Source organism: Ambystoma mexicanum, chromosome 11 (genome assembly GCF_040938575.1).
Source record: "Ambystoma mexicanum isolate Mex_15411 chromosome 11, UKY_AmexF1_1, whole genome shotgun sequence".
NCBI classification, from domain to species: Eukaryota; Metazoa; Chordata; class Amphibia; order Caudata; family Ambystomatidae; genus Ambystoma; species Ambystoma mexicanum.
Genome location: NC_090934.1, coordinates 1,218,573,518 through 1,218,594,900, shown reverse-complemented (window position 1 = coordinate 1,218,594,900; position 21,383 = coordinate 1,218,573,518). Strand labels below are relative to the sequence as shown.

Below are 21,383 nucleotides of genomic sequence, written 5' to 3'. Positions count from 1 at the left end.
TCTCACTTTCCCCCAGCGTCTCACTGTCGCCAGAGCCTTGGTTATCTCTAGGCTGGACTATTGCAACAACCTCTTCCTCAACCTCCCGTCTTCTGCCCTGTGCCCTTTACAACTTATCCAGAACAGAACTATGAGACTTATCCTTGGCCTCAAGCCCACAAACTGCATCTCTCCGGCGCTGGAATCTCTTCACTGGCACCATGTGGCTGCAAGAATCAAGTTCAAGACCCTCTGCATTGTCCAAAAGGCTTTCTGAGGCCTGGGACCTACCGACCTGAAAGGATGCCTACCTAAATACTGTCCCTCACGAGCGCTCCGCTCATCTACCTCCAATGTTCTGCGAGTGAGCCTGTTCTCCAAGCAGAGATTTGGAGGGAGATCCTTATCCTCAGCAGGGACCTCCCTCTGGAATAGCCTCCCTGCCACCCTCTATCTTCCAAATGGAAGTGTCCCGGCAGGAAAAAAGGAACCATATGTTATAACAGTGCAACTTAGGTCACTGCAAACTGTCTCTTGACTGGCTGTAAGCAAAAGGCCACCCTCTACAAAGTGCATATACTTTACACTTGATGTGGTATCCTTTATGTTGACTCTCTTATGTAGATAGAGCCCTCTCTGTGTGTAGATAAATACCACATAATTATATGGGCTCCATGTAGCTCAAAGAGTCATAGGGGCTAGATTACATAACATCAAAACTTAAGCATTTCTATAAATTAAATGCATTTATTTCTTTCTTAATCAATATTCTTCTAATGAAAAACAAATTGTGCAATAAACAATTAAGTGCAATATAACAAAAAGGAGCGACCTGAAGATAGTCAGTTTAACGGTTCAGAGAAAAACCCAAGCGGCCAAGTGCCATTCTCTTTTTGGAACAGAATGGCCAGTGAGAACCCAACACCAAACAGCACTGAGACGGCAAGGAGTGGCCCAGAGCGAGCAGATTCATAGAACATTGGCGTATGGTGGGGCTGTGACTCAGAAAGGGAAACAGAACCCAGAGTGCTGACATGCGGGGAGGCGTCGGCTGACAGGGCGGCGGAGAGCGGCCTGGGTGCAGGAGCCAATGTGGAAGGCCGGTGGCCGGCTTGGGTCTCCGGTGGTTGCGCGCAGCCAGTGCACAGAGACTGGAGGGCCGAGGAGATGCGTGGCTGCGAGTCTGCGGCCGCGCTGATACTTGGTTGTGATTGTGTCCCTAGGAGTGCGAGCGTGGGGGAGCGCCACCGGACGGGAGCATACGGAGCCGGCAACCATAAGGAAACAAAGTCCCATACTTACAAAGACACTCACCTGCATTACTGGGTCCCAGCCCGGGCAATAGGGGTGGCAGAAACTGGGGAACTACACAGGGCGCCATTCTCCTCGGCGTCGTCCCAAGAGAAAGGGGGCGGGCCTTAGGGGGGTTTTTATCACCTGGGGAATTAAACGGGTTCTGATTGGCCAATTAAACGCTGTATATATAAATCCAGTGGTATGAAGGGGATGTCGGTTCACTCTCGGTTTTGTTGCAGAGCCAACCAGACATGGAGACAGGAGCTGCGGGAGGCTTATGGGCGTATGAAGACTAAAAGGAGAAGATTAGCCAGAGGTCCTTACTGCATCCCTGTAAAGAACCAGGAAAAGAACACTGCGTGAAAAATTAACAGAAAGAGAAGAGGAAGAATCTTACTGTGAAGAACTCCGATTTATTTATTTTATTTTTGAACAACAATTCCTGATTTTGCTTACAAGTCAAATAAAGACCCTTCTCTTTCTTCAAGACTCCGCATGTCTGTCTCAGGAAGTCAGAAAGCATAAAGAAAAAGAAAAAGTGAAAGAAAAAATTAGAAAGTACAGTATAGGGATACTAAGACTAAACAATTTTACTGCAGAACAATAATCAAGGTTAATAGCTTAATTAGCATGTACGGTACAGAACGTGTTCTGCTGAGTATCTCAACTGCACAATGTTCAGCTTTACATTAAGTCTCTATTACTTATTCATATAGACACAAAAGATCATCTGTATGACTAAACAGATTGTAATCCATAACGTTTATATCTCAATGGCTGTTGAGTCTTGTCAGGGTCTACGTATAAGTGCTGGTAATATTCCATGAACAGCGCACCACTCCAGCGTAGCCGGAGAGTGAGGCAGGGGCGAATTAGGTTTCGGCTGTGAAAAGGATATCCGCTTTCCTCAGGACAACAAGTATTACATCAGTTCAAAGTTGCCCCCTAAAGGAAGAGAATAGAAAGGGTGAGTTTTATTCCTAGAGGAAACCTCTTAATAGGCAGTTGAGCCTGACCTTCTTAAGTTCTGGAAACTCCTCAAGACCTTCCTCTTCTCCTCTTCCATCTCTCTCCCTCTACCCTGCTAACCTAGCTCTCTGCTCTCTCCCTCCTCTTCTTTACAGCTTGCTGACTGGCTGCTGGGTGCACCTCAGAGTCTCACAGGTCTCTGGCACCCCCGCCAGTCCTCTCTCGCACTTGCCTCAGGGCCCTACACCCACTCACCTTCCTGACACCTAGAAATAACCCAAGAGAGTGGCTCTCTCTGCACTTACCCCAGTCTCCACCGACTGGGTGAACTTTGACCTTCCCCCCGTTACTGTTCTATGCACTTGCATGATCTAAATGCAACATGCCTGAAGAAAGTCTGTCTGTTCTCCCCTGTCTTCTACCCTTAACTGCACTGGTGAAACCTCCCACTTTGAAATAGAAAAGCAATTAACAGCACTCCTGTCAAGCCCAGGGCAGAAAACACCTACTACTGCACCAGTGCTCCATTAGACAAGGCTGCTGGAAAGCGAGAAAATAGCTCCAAGCGCCACAACATCGACCAAGAATGAACTGGTCCCATCGTTAGAGACAACAACAAAAAAACAACCATCATCATAAAAAGCATTCACCCCAGATCATCAGAAACAATGATCATAAAAGATGTTATAGTGATCACAACTAGCCCTGGCAAGCATTCTTTAAATAAGTTATAACGTTTACAGGCAAACATTCTTCAATTAACTGCAGAGGTGCAAGGGTTGGAAAAAACAAACCACATGGAAGGAGCATAAAAACCCTATGGGAACCTCAACAACATATACAGATAATGGGGTGTCCAGTCATTAATTCGAAAATAAAAGGATCAAATGCAATACATTTGAGTCAAAAGACCGTAAAAAATAGACCAAACGTCTTTTTTTTATGTATCTTTTTGTGGTTTTGGTATACGTAAAAATAATGATTTTGGGCCAAAAAACCGGGGCTTGGAGGTGGACCCCCCCCAAAAAAAGTGCATTTGGTCTTTTTTTCTTCGGTCCTTTTGACTCTAATGCATTGTTATTCGAAACTTTGTATTCAAATCTTTGACCCTAAACCAGATAATGGGACAGAAGTATAACTAGAACATCCAGTAATCTGTCTGAGTACCTGAAACTTATATTTGCATTTATTAAATCATGTAGCAATTTCCCCAAAGTGTTGAACATAAGCTAAACGTAGATGGACGAGAACACTAGTCATGGAGGGAATTAGAACACTGTCCCCGGTGCCCAAAGGCTGGCACAACTATGCCCTACTGTGAACTGAAAAGGAAAGGGAAATGGAAAATCAACTGGGGTAACCAAGCTCTCCATATGTCCTTTAAATTAAATTGTGTAAATGCAATACAACAGCTGTGCCTCACAGGTATCGCATCTCAACTTCCAGCAGTGAAAAAATAATATTCAAAAGAACTACAATACAAAATTACAGTCTTTGAATTGCAGACTGTTCACTTTTTATGGGGGGCAGCTTTACAGAACCTCTTTAGGGGTGCTTTGACCTTGAACTTGAGAACAGAGTACCTGTCCTGTACACTTTCCACATTACATAAATCTCATACTGTAAACCATATTCCCCAGCTTGAATGAGGTGGCGGGGGCGGGAGGCGAGTGGATCGAGGCTCTCCTTTAATGCAAATCTCTTTCAGTAGTTAGACAATTAATGGATGCCACTTACAGAGTGGCGTTTTGTGTTTTTACGTTTTTTTTGTTGGCTGGTGTTCAATGACTTAAGTGAAAGCAATGATCAGGCCGCGAGAAATTTTAAGATAAACAAATATATGGGGGCATCTGTCCACTGTTGGCTATAAAAGCCTTTTATTCTCCCTTCTTACTGAGAGATTGGATGGCCAATATCTGCAACCATTCTATGTGCGCAGAAACACAACAGCAATTCTAATTTGGAGCTTTCGTAAAGTAAAAGCAAATTCATTGTCATTTTTCATCCAAGCCCAATGCGTCATTTGCCAGCAGAAGCAGGAAGGCAGGAATCAAATGCATTCATCAGGGCATTTCAACCATCTGCGGCCTGAGACTATACCTGGCAGTGTGTGCAGCACACACCATACCACACAGCGGCTCAAACAGTCTGCCACACACTTCAAAACTTGGCCAGCTTTCATACCAGCCAATCAAAACTATGACAAAACCTTTTAGCTTTGTACCGTTTTCTTAGATTGACATCTGTGCTGTTCTCTTATTACCATTTTGCTGTTGACTTTATATCATCATCCCTGGACCTCCTACTTAACCTCATTGTGGCCATTTCATTGCCACCCTATCCCATTGAAGTGGGTTCTACATCTTATCCCTTTTCCTGTGTTTGGTGACTGGCGCAGCCATGCTTTCTTCTTGACTGCTTACCCAAGGATCCCCCCTCTGGACATTTGTAGCCTTGGGCACCCCCCCTCATTTTTACGGGAGAGCCCTTTTTTGAAAGGCTTCGGCTTTTATTATTTAATTTCTGTTTGTGGCAAATCATGTGCCGATTAGTCATTTACCTGCCTACTTTTCTTCTTTTTGCTTTTATGTTTTGTCCCATCCCATCTAGGATAACTGATCGCAATTCTTCGGTACTACCCCCTCCTGGCTTATGCAATCTATCCAATTTGTCTCCCCCTTATTTCTTCTGATGCTCTTCCTCAATTCCACTTTGGTCTTCTAAACGTTTGTTCCATTTATAATAAATAACATTCTATTCTTGATCTCTTTATTCGTTCTAATTTTCACTTTCTCTGTAACAGAAACCTGGATCACCCCATATAATTCGGTAACTCCTGCTTTTCTTCACACTGCTTCTACTTCCTTCTCTAATGCCCGCTGCCAGTTTAGGAGTAGAAGTGGCATTGGAATTCTTATCAATTCCTAATTGACTCTTCCATCTTCCGGCTATGATGTTCCAAGAGTTCCCTCGTTTGAATACCATTTCTCTTCTTGTTGTTTATCGCCCCCCTGGCCCACCTAATGATTTTCTTGAACATCTTGATCTCCTATTAGCTCATCTCCCGTTATCTCCCACTTTTTTCCTTTTTGGGGATTTTAATGTTCCCACCACTACTTCTTCATTCCCTCTTCTGCTTTCTCTTGCCGATTCTTATCTCCATTTCCTTCTTTCTCATTGGTCTGACTTTTACCTTGACTTAATCTTTTCATCTTTTTCTTGTGTCTCTTCTACTCCCTTTTATGCTTCTGATCATTTACTTCTCTTTTTCCCTTTCTCTCTGTCCCCGGTCCGACTACTTTTTTTCACGCCGTATTCTTTTTTCTTTTGATTCTTCTTCCTTTCATCATTAAGTTCCTGTCTTCCTCCCATTTCATTTTTTTGCTCTTTCCTCTGATTTAGCTGCTAGTACTTTACATTCTTATATACAATCTGTTCTAGGTTCTACTTTCCCTTTACATTCCTTCTCTGATACTCCTAAAACTTTACAGCCTTGGCTCACTCCTAGTTTGATTTCCCTTTGCAGAAAACTGCATAAAGCGGAGCGACTTTGGAAAAATTCTCACTCTTTCTACCACCTTGCTACTCTTTCAATGTTGCATTCTTCATTTGACTCTGGCTTACTCTCTGCTTAGAAATCTGAACTCACAATTTCTCCATCTCATCAACCTTGTCCTCACAATATTCTTTCTCCAAAAGCTCTTGATCCTTCTGTCTTTTCATCTCTTTCGTCTTCTGACTTTGCAAACTACTTTACTTCTGAAGTAGCTCATTTTAGTCTTGCTTTCACTCCGTCCACTTCTCCCCCTCTTTTTCCATTACCTTACTCTTTCATTGTTTTCGTCCCATATGGATCTCAATACTTCTGCTCTCTTAACACGCACTCAACCTACAGCTTATCCTTCTGACTTGACTCTTCATTCTCTTCTTCGCCTCTTGCAATATGGTTTCCGTCAGCATCATTCTACTGCAAATGCACTTTCTTCTATTCTTATTCTTCTCGACTTATCTGCAGCGTTTGACACTGTGGATCACTCTCTTCTTATTTCTTTTCTTCTACTTTGGGTATTTCAGGGTCTGCTCTCAATGGATTCCACTCCTATCTTTCGCAAAAGACTTATTCTGTCATTTGGGCTGTACACTCTTCTTCTTCGCTCCCTCTACTTTATGGTGCTCCCCAAGGCTCTGTACTTGGTCCTCTTCTTTTTTTCTCTCTATTCTGCTCATCTTATCTATTCCTTTGATCTTTTCTTTGACCTTTATGCTGATGACACCCAGATCTTTGTTTCCTTTTCTTCTTTTGATTCCGTTTTACACTCGTGGCCTCATTACGAGTGTGCCGGTCCGGTAACAACTGTGCCGGTAAGACTACCAGCACTGTTGTGACCGGCCCAGAACACTAAGATTCTGCCTGCCAGAGTCACTTTGCCCGGCAGGTCTGCCCTGCCGGGCACAGCGACCACAGTAAGCAGAGCGTAACAGAAACACTTATTTACAGTGCCGGTGCATCTGTGTTCCCCATTCCCATTGAGTCCTATTGAACTCAAATGAGAAATACCATTTTTCCGGCGCCTGACTTCCCAGACCAGCGGGGTTAGAATCCCCTGTTATTTTACTGGCACGGCTACCACTGGACTTGTAATGAGGCCCTTTGTCTCAAATGGTCTTTCTGCTGTTCAGTACTGGAGGTCTTCTCACTTTCTTCATCTTAATCCCTCAAAAAAGAAGGTTCTATTTTCCCTTCTTCTACCATCTCTCCAACTCCAACTTCTCTTTTTCTCTCCATCTTTTCTTCCAGTCTCTCTCTCAGCGTGCAATTTGGGCGTCATCTTTGATCTTTCTTTTTCTCTCTGTATTTCTTCTGTTGCCCGTTCATGCTGTTATGTTTTGTTCAACAATCGTCTTGCGAGTGCTTATGTCTCTTTTCATGATAAGCTTCTTCTCTTTTCTCTTATTTTTCCAATAACAACCACTGCTCATCTCTACTGCTTGGTCTCCCTGCCTGCCATCTCTTCCCTCTTCATTTTATTTATAACTCCTCTGTTCGCCTTCTTTTTTCTTTACCTCCCCGGGCCTCTATCACATCTTCTCTACACTCAATTTCATTACTTTCTTTTGAATCTCGTCTTTTGTATTACTTTCTTTCAATTATTTTCAAATGCACCAATGGCTTGGCCTCTCTTTACCTTTCCTCGTCACTCTCGTTCTATGTCCCGCCATGCCCTTTGAGATCTCAGATTCTATTTCTCCTAACTGTCCCTAAGCCACCTTGTGCTTCGTCTCATTTCCATTCTTTTTCTCTTTTGCCCCAAAGCACTGGAACGCTCTTCCTCTTTCAATTTGTTACTCCTCATCTCTTCATATTTTCCAGACTAATCTTCAACTATTTCCTGTCTGTTATCTTCTAACTTTTTCTGTTTTCCTCTGCTGATGTAATTGGTCTCATTTGTACCCACATAATTGTACTGCTTGTTTTTTTATTCTACCTACAGCTTGGACCGATATTTAGTAGTCTTTAGGGCTGAGAATCCAATCTCGCAAAGGTACAACGTGCTGAAAGTTAACAGTACATTGACTGCACATTTGGATAAAGTTGGAAACTCTGCAGACGCATTTTTCCCCAAATCCACCCAAAGACAATTTTTTGAATTGGCTGGCTGTCCAGTAGGCGGACACGTTGACGCTCCATTAGTTCCGCCTAGAGGTATATTGGGAGGTGGGCCCCTACGTCTGCTAGGAAAGTATGAAACACCCAGTCATTGACATTACAATTGTCCTCTGGAAAGCACTTTGAGACTGGTTCTGAGATGATTTCCCATTAGTTCAGCAACACATGAAAGATCATACTCAGTCTCCTCAAGACTGCTAATAATGGAAACGCATTGCTAATGCCGACATCAACCCTCCTCCTCCTAAATTCCAGCTTCTTCTCGAATGCAGATATGTTTGAATTCATAGCAAATTATGTCTTTTCTGTGACTTGCAGGGAGAGGTTTAGAAAATGTAGCTTTTCTAAAGATGTCTCCAAGTTAAGCTCAGTACAAGCCGGCGTTAATCACACAGAGGCTCTTCTTTCGTCTGGTCTAAACGCAGGCGAAAGAATCTCACTTTGTTCCCGAGTTCATAAATGCGAAAACATTTCCCCTGTATAGCCACCCGACCACCATGTTAAACAACAAAGCATCATGTTCAGCTCCCATTTCTGTACATAATGTGGCAAACAGATTGGCTCTTGTGGGGTGCATCTTAATAAAATATACAATCTTTACAACAGAAGTCAGCACCTCTGCGAGTTCAATCCCCATATTGCGCACAGCCAAAGTTTCCAAGTGTATCATGTAGTGTGTCCACAATATATGTGGAGCTACTGCCAACCCATTTACTTTTAACCCAGCTCTAGGACCACATTGAAGGAGCACCAATCGTGCAAATACCAACACACAATTCCCAGATGCAGCTGCTCTGCCCCAAATTTGTTTACAAATAAGAAATCCTACAATATTTCTTTTCCATGGCATTAACACACATAAGCAATCAAATGAGCTTACAAATAAGAAATCCTACAATATTTCTTTTCCATGGCATTAACACACATAAGCAATCAAATGAGCTTCTTTTAAAATGTCAGTGGTCCCATCCAACTGTAGGGCAAACTGACTGTGTTTCAAGCGCGATATCAAAGGACCGGTCAGTGATGCAGCGGAAAATAGTGGTGTCAGACATAGGGATACTTTTGCATTTCTCTGCTGCACCGTTAACAAGCATTACCCAGTTGACAGCGAGAATTGTTGGCAGAATCAATTTCTCAGCACCTGTAAAAGGCTTTTTGTTTTTGCCCAGATAGTACGCAATTTGGTAAGAAGCTTTCAATGCATTTGCAGGTACTGAGGCCATATTTTTAACAGTGTCTTTTTGCTTATGTATGCCATGAAGCTGCCGTACAAAGAAATCCCTGCTCTTTTTTGCTAAACCGGCATGTTTAGTTTCCAAATGCCACCTTAATTTTGTTGGCTTCAGGTTGTTATTTGCTAATGTAGCGCCACAAACCACACATTGCGGCTTAACTTCTCCAGCAACTGCGGTCCATGTGAACCCAAAGTCCAAATAAGAGTCATCAGATTTCCGTGTTTTTGCATTTCTTTTGTCCGTTTCCACCTATCCTTTTCATTTGAGATTCCTACCATCTTCGGCCTCTAGGAAACGATCCATTTAAAAAAGGAACCTGAATCTGTGAAAACATGGCAAAACATATGTCACGTTTGTTTTCAAACACCATTTCATGCTTTCAAAAATTAAAAATGCCTAAAAAAACAAAGTTAAAATGGGAAAGATGACACATGCAAAGATTTAAAATGAACTATGTGAAAAGGTTGATGGAAATAAACCTTGCATGCGAAAATGGATCATAAATACTGGGAGGGAAAAGAATTATAATTAAAAAAGTCCCCAAAATATTTCAACATGGCAAACACCACATGCAAAGATTCAAAAGGGAGCCGTGTGAAAAGCTTTGGGGAAAAAACCCCATTGCAAATAAATCAATAAATAAAAATAAAATACTAGTTGGATTAAAAAAAGAAATAACCACATTGATAGAAGTCTCAGAAGACTCCCTGTACAGATTGTTTTTTTTATGAGTGTGGTCCTGGACTAGGCCACAGATTGGCAGCGAAAACCACACCTGGATGCCCATTGCGCAGGGCCGATATATATCTTCATCACTTCGACTCAACCGATGGTACATAGGGAAAATAAATCCTTACCTGCCTGCATGGCGGGGTCAAGTGCTTCACTGGATATTTCTTGTTGGGACACAGGTGGTTAGGTTGATACGTTGACGTGTGGAGCGATGCTGCTGCAATGAAAACGAACAGTTAATCAAGGATACATGGGTCTACCCGAGTCTTCAAAATTAAGAATAGATGAGCATGGGCTAAAAACCAGCTCTTGGGTGTTAGGAATCAGCCTGTAAGCAGGACTTACCGCTGGCAGCTAGTAAGCGGGACGTACCAATGGGAAACCAGGAGAGAGTGCACAGTGCACTGTAAATGCAAGTCCCACACGAGATGTGAACTTTCAGTACCCTCCCACCCCCAAAACTGGACATGAGAAAGGAACAGCCTCATAAATAGGTTAATAAAGATAAATTAATGTCAATAATCGGCTCCTTCAGCACACGGACAGTGATGGAAGATTGTCTTTGTGGTCCTTATCGTCGATTTGAGTTTCGGCTAACGTGGTCTGCTGGAAACCAGCACGACCAGCCTCATCAGGACGAAAAAGCCAAGTTGGAGTGGGGAGGGCCTCTGGACGCTGTGATGAAGATATTCAAATCAATCCGCATTTCCATCGGGCTCCTCCTCAGTACCACTGGGTCAGGCTGTTTTTAAGGACAGAGCCAGGGGCGCGGAAGACGCCCCTGGAGGAACATGGACAACCTATACTTAGGGCGATTACAAACATTCAATACCTGACAACGGGGTTACCCACGTTAGCACTCCCCATTTACGACCTATCAGACCATGCACTTTCTGAGGCAGAGACGAGTATACTTTCGAAGGGCTTAGGTTTTGTACCTACTCAAATTATATCAACCAATGCCTTGGAGGTAGAGTTGAGACAATTATTTCGATCAGTGAGACTTAGAGCATTCTTTATGGACAAAGAAGAGAGAGATGCTAACACTTATACCAATTTCAGATCCAAATCCACTTTTACACCTAGGTACAATGATATACCTCCAGAGATAATTAACTTTGAATGCATGGTACTTCGTGAAGTTCAGATGGTAACTGGAAAGCTTTCCAATCGAGCTAGATACCATAATCTCACGGGTCAGGAAAGGGAAGCCTTTAAAAAACTAGCCAACAATAGAGACATCATAATTAAGCCCGCCGAGAAAGGCGGAGGGATTGTGATAATGAACAAGGAGGTATACATCTTGATCAACAATCCCAACCACTATGTGAAAATGAGATTAGACCCGACATCAGAATTGAGGGCACAAATTCAGGCACCATGCGATAGGGCACTAGACCTTGGTTTCTTGTCACCGAAGATGCATATTTTTTGACACCCAGCGACTGCCGGACACCAGCAATGTATGCGCTTCCCAAAGTCCATAAAGATGCCACAAACTCTCCAGGGAGACCAATTGTGTCCCTTTGTGGGTACATTTTGGAACCAATAGGTAAATACCTTCAATGTTTCCTACATGAGTTTAGCGAGCAAGCCCCATCTTATTTTAAAGACACCATGGTGGCCATCAACGCTTGAGGGTCTAGACTTGAACAGTGATACAGAGTTGTTGGTCTCGTTGGACATTACTGACTGTATACCAACATCCCACAGGATGCAGCACTCGCAATCATACAGGGGAAATTGGACAATCGTCTCGCTCTATATTCGGTAACATCAGGGATTTTTACTAGAATTATAATAGCCCTGTGTAAAAACTTCTTTGAATTTAACAAGGAGCTGTTCCTACAGAAACATGGAGTACCAGTTGGGGCTGCTTTTGCTCCTTCTATGGCTAATATATATTTGGCCGACTTTGAAGAGCTCTTCATCTGGAACCACAATCCCTACAAGGAACATGTACTACATTGGAAACATTATATTGAAGACATGTTATTTGTTTGGAGAGGTCTAATCTTACTTTCACCAGTCACGTCAATGAAAACATTCCTCCTTTCTTGGACCTCAACATCGGACACCAAGAAGGAAGAATTTATACCACCCTCTTCCGTAAAGAGACCGACAGGAACACCTTGTTATTACATACCAGTCAACATGCTCAATCGCTTAAGGCCAATCTTCCGTATGGAAACATTTTAAGAATTCGGCACAATTGCACATTTGTAAAGGACTACACTCATCATGCCCCAACTCTTGCTGATAGACTCACATCACGAGGCTATTCTCGCAGGTCTGACAAACAAGCAGCCAAAAGAGCACGATTCACAGATAGAGACACATTATTGATCCTCCAGGTTACGGAGACAGAACAGCAGCGCATCGTATCACTACTTTTTCTAGGCAGATATCAAGGATTAAACAATTTATTGGGAAACCCTGGAATCTGGTTACCAGCACCCGTTGTACAACAGGACCCCCCCATATTTGCCCTCAAACAATGTCCGAATGTGTAAGATAAACCAGTACTCTCCAGATCCCAGCAAAGACCCACTGCATTGAGACAGAACACCCTACAAGCTGCATGGGGACACAACAGGAGCCCACTTCTTGGACATTTTCCATGTGGGAATTGCAGCCTTTGCCAATTCACCTCTAAGACCACCAGATTTGAACACCATGAATTTTCATGGGAATTGGGTTAACTCACCAATTGCCAAAGCAACGTCATATATGGCATTAAGTGCCCCTGTGACTTATTGCATATTGGGATGACCACAAGAAAGTGGCAACATGCATTAATGAGCACAAATCACGCATAGGTACGTACAACCTGATAGCACCCCTTGTCCCGCACTATATAGAGGCGGGACACAGTGCAGGGGATTTAAAATGGATCATCATAGATCAAATTAGGGGAGATGGATTTAATTTTTCAATCGTTGATAGACTACACAAATTAGAGCAAACCTGGATTCACTGTCTGCAGACCCACAAGAATGGCCTGAATGAGGAATTACAATGGGCCACATTGCTGGCGTAATGATAGTTCCTTTGGCTTGGTTCATTCAACATGGATGCCGCTTGTAGCCATTGCTCCTTAGCCAGGCTCCATCTCTCTCTAGCCTCCACAGCATGTTAGGGGTTCAGTCCCCTTTCTATTATCGCTTTTTGGCATTGCAGCTGCGATCTATTAGACATGTCGCGTCAGCCACTGAACCGGAATACAATGGACTTGCCTGCCCTGCCCGGACGAGTGCTGAGTCGGACCACACTTTCCAGGGGTTGCATTGGCAATTCCAGACGCCAAGGTTAGTATTTTCTTCACAGCGCACCTGGCTGTGCAGCAGCATTAACAGTGTATCCTTCTCCGTTCGTTGTGCTTCCCCCTCTCTCCTTAGTATTAGAGAAAGGTGCGTTTTGTTGTGGCGGCACAACACTAAAGGGCTTCCATTCACTGTGGCATCCTCGATTCGAGCCACTCTGCTGCATCCATCCCTGGAGTGTTTCCTTCTCAACCAAGGACTGTAGATGCAGGAGTGTGTGGGGACACGTTTTTCCACCTCATCCTCCTTCACCAATTGGCATGCGACACTATGGTCATGACAGCACTGCCTTATCAGTCTATGGCACCTTGGTTTTTGCCCCGGGAGTGAACTAGATACCTGGGGGAACCCTTCCTTTTGGGCTACCCACGGCCAGCTTTTAAGTTTACCATGTGCTTGTATCACTTTCTGATCGCTTCTCCCTCTGTTATCCATTTGACATCTCGACCACCTGCCCCAGTGGGGGGTCCGTCACTGTAACCTGTTCCCCATTAGCAATCCTTGCTTTCTAGTCACCCCAGTATATACACTGCATGTATCAGCAGGTCATTGAGCACTGTGATGTACCAAGTACCTTACCCCGGTGTGTTTGTGGGTACTTCGTTTTCCATTGTTTCTTCCTCACAGCGTCCAGAGGCCCTCCCCACTCCACCTTGGCTTTTAGTCCTGATGAGGCTGGTCCTTCTGGTTTCCAGCAAACCATGTCAGCTGAAACTCAAGTCGACGATAAGAACCACACAGACAATCTTCCATCAGTGTCCGTGGGTTGAAGGAGTCGATTATTGACATTAATTGATCTTTATGTACCAGTGTTTTTGGTGCACACTACGGTGCACACGAAATAGAGACATTGGAATTATGACCCGGCGATTAGAGACTTATGATCTTGGGTTTCGAGAAAATAACTACAGTAAATTGTTACATTTATTTTTTTGTTTATCTTTGTTGTGTGGCGTGTATGAATGGTATGACGTCCAGGGTGTGTGGGGAGAGGAATGACTGCGCTGACTCTCAATTTTTTTCGTTTAAGATTTTATGATGCTGCGTCTTCAGAAATAGACAGTGTTTTGTAAGGATATTTGTATGTAATGATTTAATAAATGCTTCCTAATTGTTTTTGAACAACAGTGAAATGGTTTTTGTCTAACTTAAATTGCTACAGGTTATGGCCTTATTTGTTTTTAGGATTTTTGATGGTGCCACTGCTGTTCTAGGTGGGATGATAGAGTCAATTTGGGTTCCTGCAATTGAAAAAGTACAATATAAAAATATTATAGACCTACCAGATTGACCTTACCAATATTTGTGTGCTACACTCTGCCAGTCAGCGCATTTCCTCCCCCGCCCACAAAAGGGAACTAGGGTGCAGAGTCCTACTGGAAAAACTCCAAAGTTCCCTATAGGCCAGTCCACCCCAGCTGGCACAGAGAGCAGTCAGAGTACATGCCTGAAAATGTGAATCAAACTCAGAAACAGAGACCAAAAATTACAGAGAGAGCGAGAGAAACAGAGAACATCAGCTAGTTACATTTTGCCCTTTCTAGTCCCTGCCTAGAATAGTTGAGAACTCCACCCTGCTGGCATTCCAATCATTCATCTACATATCTTAGATAGAATCTAACATAGTAGTGCTTAACCCACCGAGCTAACTTTCAGAAACATTGAGTAATAGCCATTTAGCTTTTATTGCAGTTCAGTGACAGCACTGAAGTAGCAGGAGACCCTCCTGTGGCTGCCGTGCCAGACACGAGAGCCCCTGGCTTCTTTGCAGCATATGGTGCCCCGTGCTGGCACCCCCAGCAGGAAGATATACATGAATTCCACCTTAAATCACTTCTATGACAGTGGTGCACCTAAAGTACTGTTGGTAACACAGTGATTTTTAGTACATCAGGGGATGCATAGACTTGATCTATAGTAGATGGTTACTGCGGTAATTCAGCAGGTAGACAGTTGCTGAGATGTTATATATACACACCCAACTTGTGTTTGGCCAGGGGATCGGTGTAATTCTGCTTCTAGGAGTGAAAAGCAAAAGTTGGCCCCCATGAACCAAGTTTAATTTCCTAATAACTGCTGTCAGCACAACGGAAGCTTTTATTGGTGATTAACCAGCTTGCCATAGAACATCTTTATAAATATAACCTGTGAGAAAGCACAAGGCAAGGGGCAATTACAGAGTATTATTGGTGTTGTGCGCTGACAAAAAATAAATAAAACACACACATTTCAAAGAAAACTAGTGAAAGCCAGTTTCAGCAGCATTGTTGAGTTTGGAAATGACTTTTTTCCTGTGAAAGTGTAAAATGTACATTTGAACAACAATGTGTTGAGCACGAACAATGCCTGCTTATAACAGTGATGCCCACTCCAGTGATGTTATGGGGCACTACTTACCAGCCAAGAAGACACACAAAGACCAACTTTTACTGCAACCAAAATCAAAATAGGAAAAACAAACCTACCAGCAGCTAAATTTACCTGTCCGTGCATAGCACGGAGTTTGAATTCCTACATGATTGTCTTCCTAAGCACGTAGACGTCTTACGTAAAACGTCCGACGGCTGAAAGGAATATCAGCAATACGTGGTCATGTCATCACGCATTAAAGGCGTTTTAGAAAGTGTCGGCAAACTTTTAAACAAACACCCAATGGTATCGGGTCTCATAGGGACTTTATATGTGTATTTCAGTTGATAATGAAAGGAACGCCAGGCCTCCCTTTGCCAAAATCTCCTTTTCAGTTTCGAGTCAGCATCAGGTGAGTGTATGCGATCCAGCACTTGCAATGAATTTTATATGCGCTTCTCTTAGCATCCATTGACTTGGATCATTCTCACCCCTTTGTTATATTGATAAGTGGAGCCCTTTTCCAACCGTAATGCACGTTGAAGAGGCTGCAGCGGAAGCCGTAATTCGTTGTATTGTACTCCTCACATTTTGCAATTAATAATTGTAAGTACTTGACTTTTTAAACATCTGGTTATGAAATTACACAGGGCAGCCTTTTGTTGGTATTGTAGATACGGCACAGTTCAGCCTTTAGAATGCTCGCAGACGCAGTAACTACTGTGCAGCTACTACACATACTGTGGTGTGGTGTAAGTGACTAAGCCTGCGCCGGCTGATTGCAGACGTGCACTGTCTGCAGTTCCAGTGCCTACTCTGAAAGTAATGATTCCCCAGGGCTCATGACTGCAGAATCGGTACTTTCTTTGGGTGACCCTTCTGTGGATGATAACTGCAGGCACAGTTTCTGTTCTAGGTCTAATAACTGCAGACACAGAAACAACACCCTGATGAATAGCAGCAGACACTACCTTCATCACATTTTGTGACTGGAGCTAATGACTTCCGACACAGTTCGTACCTGCTCATCGGCTACATCTGACAATGCCTTCCCTTAGGCAAATAATTAGATACAGTACCTGCCCTGGAACTAATGACGTTTGATACAGTACCTGCTCATCCGTTACATATGACAGAATACCTCCTCTGTGAGAATGATTGCACGCACCTTACGTACTCTGGGGCTAACGATTCCAGTCACAGTATCTGCTCTGGAGCTAATGGTGTTTAACACAATACCTGCTTATTAGCAAATCTGAGGTTAATGACTGCAGGAACAGTAAACACCCCCTGCACGTTTTGCTTCCTCTATGTCCTTTGCCATTCCTAATTCCCATCTGACACCTTGAACCACAATCTCTAAAATGAACATACAGCGTAAAGAATTGACGAGTAGGGATAAACCATCCTGCAGCGATTTTCAAATCGTGTTTGGCTCAACTGATGGGATGATCATTCACTTCACTTTCGTCAAAAGGTGGTGGACTGTGCACAAAGGACATTTTAATGTGCGCATCGTAGCTGTGCACATTGAGGTGCGCTTTTCTCACCAAATGCACCACTTCGCAAGGCAGAGGGTGTAAAGAGGGTTCTGGGCATTTTCAAGTAAACCCCCATTTTCAAAAGAGGCACACTTTTCAAAGCACAGGGAAAAAAACATTTGGAACAGGTGCAGGGGGATATAAAATGTATGGGAAGGTCCCTTCAGAGCCTCTCATGCAACGAGTTAGTGAATGCTGTGTGCGAATAAGCGAGTGAATGTTAAGTCAAAGAATGTGTGTGCAGGTGTTTGCGCTGGGCCAGGGAGATGATTTTGGCTGGTGAGAGGGCTGCACTGTAACAATGCACTTTAAAAATAAAACATGTATTTTATTGGCATTTTCAACATTAAAAACACATGTGATCCCAACACATGTAACCAACAACGCACCAAGTCCATAAATTCAGTAGGTGGCTCCCAGTCCCAAGTTTCTGTGAGTGGCCTTCTCTCTCGCCAGCCTGTGTATGCGCCTTGCACTGTTTGAGAAACCCCACCCATAGCCCTCGCGTCCCCCCAGAACCTTCAGCCATATCTCCTCCCAGCTTCCTGTGAAGGGTGGAGCGAGTACTCCCACCAGCCCCAGCAATCTCATTTTCCTCGGGCACCATGCGGCCCACGAGTCCCGCTGCATGTGATGAAGGACAATGTCTCAGTCTGAGGAAAAACTTTGGTGACCCCCTTGAATTGAAAAGGTCACCCACTTCAGTGCCAAGTTCCAGATTTTACTAACCCGTTTGTTTTCTATGGGGACAGCTTTTTTTTTTTTTTTTTGTTTCCTATTAATTGCTGCATGGATCATGTCCCAATAAGGATGTATGACTGGGCATTCCCACCAGATGGGCTTCCATAATTCCAGTTCCTCACAACCCCTTCAGTAGAGCGCTGACACAGTTGGATATAATTTATGTAGTTTTTCTGGGGTGAGATGCCATTGGACCATTATCTTAACCCACATCTGTATCTGAATGGCCTGCATGAGCTTGGGGATATCTGCCCATAACTGAGTCCAAGGTTCCCCCTCGAGCGTCTGCCCCACTGCAGTTTCCCACTGCTCCATATAGTACCATGCCTTGCTCCTTGTCCCTTCTTCTATAATCCCATATACTGCTCCCACCAAATGCCTGTCCCCCTTGTCCGTTGTTGTGAACCATTGAAAGGGCGTGAGATCCCTGGTGGCCTTTGACCTAACCATTGGGTTTGTAAACCAGTGCCTAAGTTGAGTAGCGATGCCTCTCCCCATCGTCTAGCCCGAAGTCCTGTTTACACTGTGCAAAGGATTTAATGTCCTGTCCTGAGAACATGTCACAGAGTTTGCGGCACCCTGCCGCCTCCCACACATTGAAGGCAACGCTTTCCTTACCTGTCGTGAACTGGGTATTCCTAAACCGCGATGTCCGTGGGGAGGGGAAGGTGGTCAAGTTCACCCTTCGCACCAGCTTATCCCATGAATCCCCCACTAAGGCCCCTTTCCTGCTATGGTAGATGTTTGCAGCTCTATCCCCCTTGGGTCGCCCACCTTGTCCAGTGGCAAGCCCACCACTGCTTTGTCAGTTTGACACCAAACCATCCCATGATCGTCCCTGACCCAATCCCTGATTACCGTGATTTGAGTCTCAAGGAAATGGAGGCATACGTTTGGCACTCCAAGACCTCCCTTGCTTCTCGGAGACATTAGTATCTGCATGGCTACCCTGGGTCTCTTGCAGTTCCAAATAAATGACCCCACATGTGTTTTAAGGGTCATGAAGAAAACTTGGGGAACCCCCACTGGCAGGACCTTGAAATAGTACAGGATACTTGGCAACATGACCACCTATGAGTGGGACAAAGACTGATGTGTGTATGGAAATGTCTCCTCTGTGGAAAGCATAGCGAGCTAAAGCGTGGTTGAGATCCTCCCGGGGTCATCCACCGAAGAACAGGTCAATGGGCTGTTTTCTTATCGGTAGAGGGTTTCCCAGACCTCTTTATGCAAATTTCGGGTTCTTTGGGTTCTCACCCTAAATTACCACGGGAATCCAGACTTGGACCCCTTGCTCACTGTGCTTAGACAGGCACAGCTCCACCTTACTGATGAGGCCCAACCAGGCCGAAACACCTGTCTGGGATTGCTTTTGGTACTCTTGTTCAGAGGAGAATTGCCTACCATTTCGGTGCTGGACTACCCATGGGTGGGACAAAGACTGATGTGTGTATGGACTTTTCTCCTCTTTGGAAAGCATAGTGAGCTAAAGCGTGGTTGAGTCTCTCCCGGGGCCCTCCACCCAGGAACAGGTCTGTGGGCCGTGCTTGTACCAGTAGAGGGTTTCTAAGACCTCTTTATGCCATTTATAGTGTATGTCCGCCCGCATTAGGGCACGCAACATCAGGCTCATCATCCTATGCTTCACCAGGTTGGTCTGGTCTAGGTCCTGGAATAGCTGAAGTTCCGAGCCATTGTAGCTGATTGATCTGGAAGCCGCCAGCACCTTCTCCTTCTGCTGGTACTTGTGTAAGGCCACCACTACTTCTCTTGGTCCCAGGTTCTCCCCTCTTTGACCCCACTCTTTGTATGCTGTCCAGCTCTATTCCCAACCAGTCTTCCACCTCCAGCAGGTCCGCGAACACTTGCAGCGCCATCGTGCATAGATCCTTGGTGACCCCTGCCTCAACTAGGCCTTTTATTTTGAAGTTAGATCTTGAGCGGTTTTCAAGGTCTTCGGTCTGGGTTTCGAGGTTCTGCGTAACCTAGGTTAATTGCTCTACCAGCTCATCGATCTTCCTTGTGTCCTCTGTGACCTCTTGTATGGCGCTCTCGCTGCATCGGTCCGCTCCTCTAATTTCGTTATGTCCCCCATTTCGCCTTTTGCAATGATTGGTACAGTTCTGCTCGCATCATGCTCAAATGCAATTGAATGGTGTTCGCTACCTTGTCCCCAAAATACTGAAAGCATTGGCGAAGGACCTCCTGGGTCACCACTTAATCTTCTGTTTTGCCTGCCAGCGCTCCAAAATCCTTTCCTGCCCTCGTCCCCTGATCTCACCCAGCCTGTACCTTGCTGTCTGCATCAGAGTCTCTCCAGAGTTGCCCCCCTGTGGTTTCTTCACGACTTGGTGGCAGCTTGCATGTCCTTTCCCTTGTTTTTGGACATATTGTGTAGGCAGGTTTGATTGGGGGGGCATGCCCCCTCCTCTTCTCCGTGATATTGTGTCACATCCTTCGGACCTCTTCTGGCCACTTTTTCAGGGTGTAAGGACCTCCTCCCTCTGCCTCTTTGTGGGCCCGCCCTTGACTGTGTAGGGGGGTTGGAACTCCCCTCTAACTGTGCACAGGTGAGCCACTGTTTGTCCTCTGGTTTCAAATGTCCCTCCTCCTGGCCCTAGTGCCAGGATCACTCTGCCCTGAGCTCGTCCAAATGGCCTCTCCCTTTTTCTTCCTTGCCCACGATGGATGTAGATGGTCTCTTTAACCCTCTATTCGGCCTCAGGTTTGGCCCGGGGAGGCTAGGGCCACACCGGTCACTGTCTCCAATGCGTGGTGCACCTCTTTCTCCCTTGCTGTGCTTCTGGATGGGGGTGCACTGGCTGAGGCACTATATGCAGCTCCAAAATGTTCCTCAAATGGGCCTCCAGCCGCCCCGGCTATAACACCACAGGGCCTCCTCTGGTCTTCTCTGCAAAGTGCTGGCTTCAAAGCTTGGGCAGGGGCTCCCCCACACCTCACTGTTACTCTGCGCAAAGCTGGTGATCACTCCCTGCACTGGCCAGCCTCTGCCTGCTTGCACCCTTTCCTTGGACCAGGGTGCACGCTGACCTGTGATGGTTCTCCCTCAAGAGAGGGGGGGGAGTCAAGCCCCTCAGGGTTGCTGCTTTCCTGCCTCTTGATTTTTCCTGTGCTGCCCCTCCTGGGCCTCTTGGCCGGTCCGGCTGCTCTTCTCCGCAGCCACGGGTATTATCCCTCCTGATCTCTCTGTTAAGATGCTGCTTCTCGGGCGCGGGGGCGGCTCGGTTCCGCCCTGATCTTCCTGCCGATGCTCGCCGCAGGGGAGCTCACGCTCCACAAATCAGCCCCGGTGGGCCCCCAATATCGCAGGCAGCTCCTTCCTGAAGGGCTCCCTCCTGTACGACAGCGGCTGCTTTCCGCCACCCAGCCTCGCAGCCGCACTGGGTCCTCGGTTGCCCCGCGCTCCCCGAGTGGTTCTTCTTGCTCATGGTCTGCAAGCGTGTCTCTCAGCTTGGCCTGCACTGGCCGCGGATGCAGTACCTCAGACACCATGCAGATGAAGGTCGCACACCCGCCTCTGCCAAAG

The 21,383-nt window shown here is 45.2% G+C and overlaps 1 protein-coding gene and 1 long non-coding RNA gene across 4 annotated transcripts in view; one reads left to right on the top strand and one right to left on the bottom strand.

The window, feature by feature from the left end:
* Positions 1 to 1,668: 1,668 nt before the first annotated feature.
* On the bottom strand, positions 1,669 to 15,760 carry LOC138504237 (uncharacterized). The gene is made up of 3 exons (XR_011279810.1): positions 15,687 to 15,760; positions 10,008 to 10,099; positions 1,669 to 9,472 (listed from the first exon to the last, which is right to left on the bottom strand). It is a non-coding gene; the product is annotated as an uncharacterized lncRNA (long non-coding RNA).
* An 88-nt stretch (positions 15,761 to 15,848) lies between these two features.
* HMG20A (high mobility group 20A) overlaps positions 15,849 to 21,383 on the top strand; it is a 339,050-nt gene continuing 333,515 nt past the window's right edge. For 2 of the 3 annotated variants that reach the window (XM_069624572.1, XM_069624571.1), the window contains exon 1: positions 15,868 to 15,966. The gene's annotated coding sequence lies outside the window, so the exon portion shown is untranslated. Of the gene's footprint in view, positions 15,967 to 21,383 lie in introns of all 3 variants that reach the window. The other variant, XM_069624573.1, reaches the window with a different exon arrangement.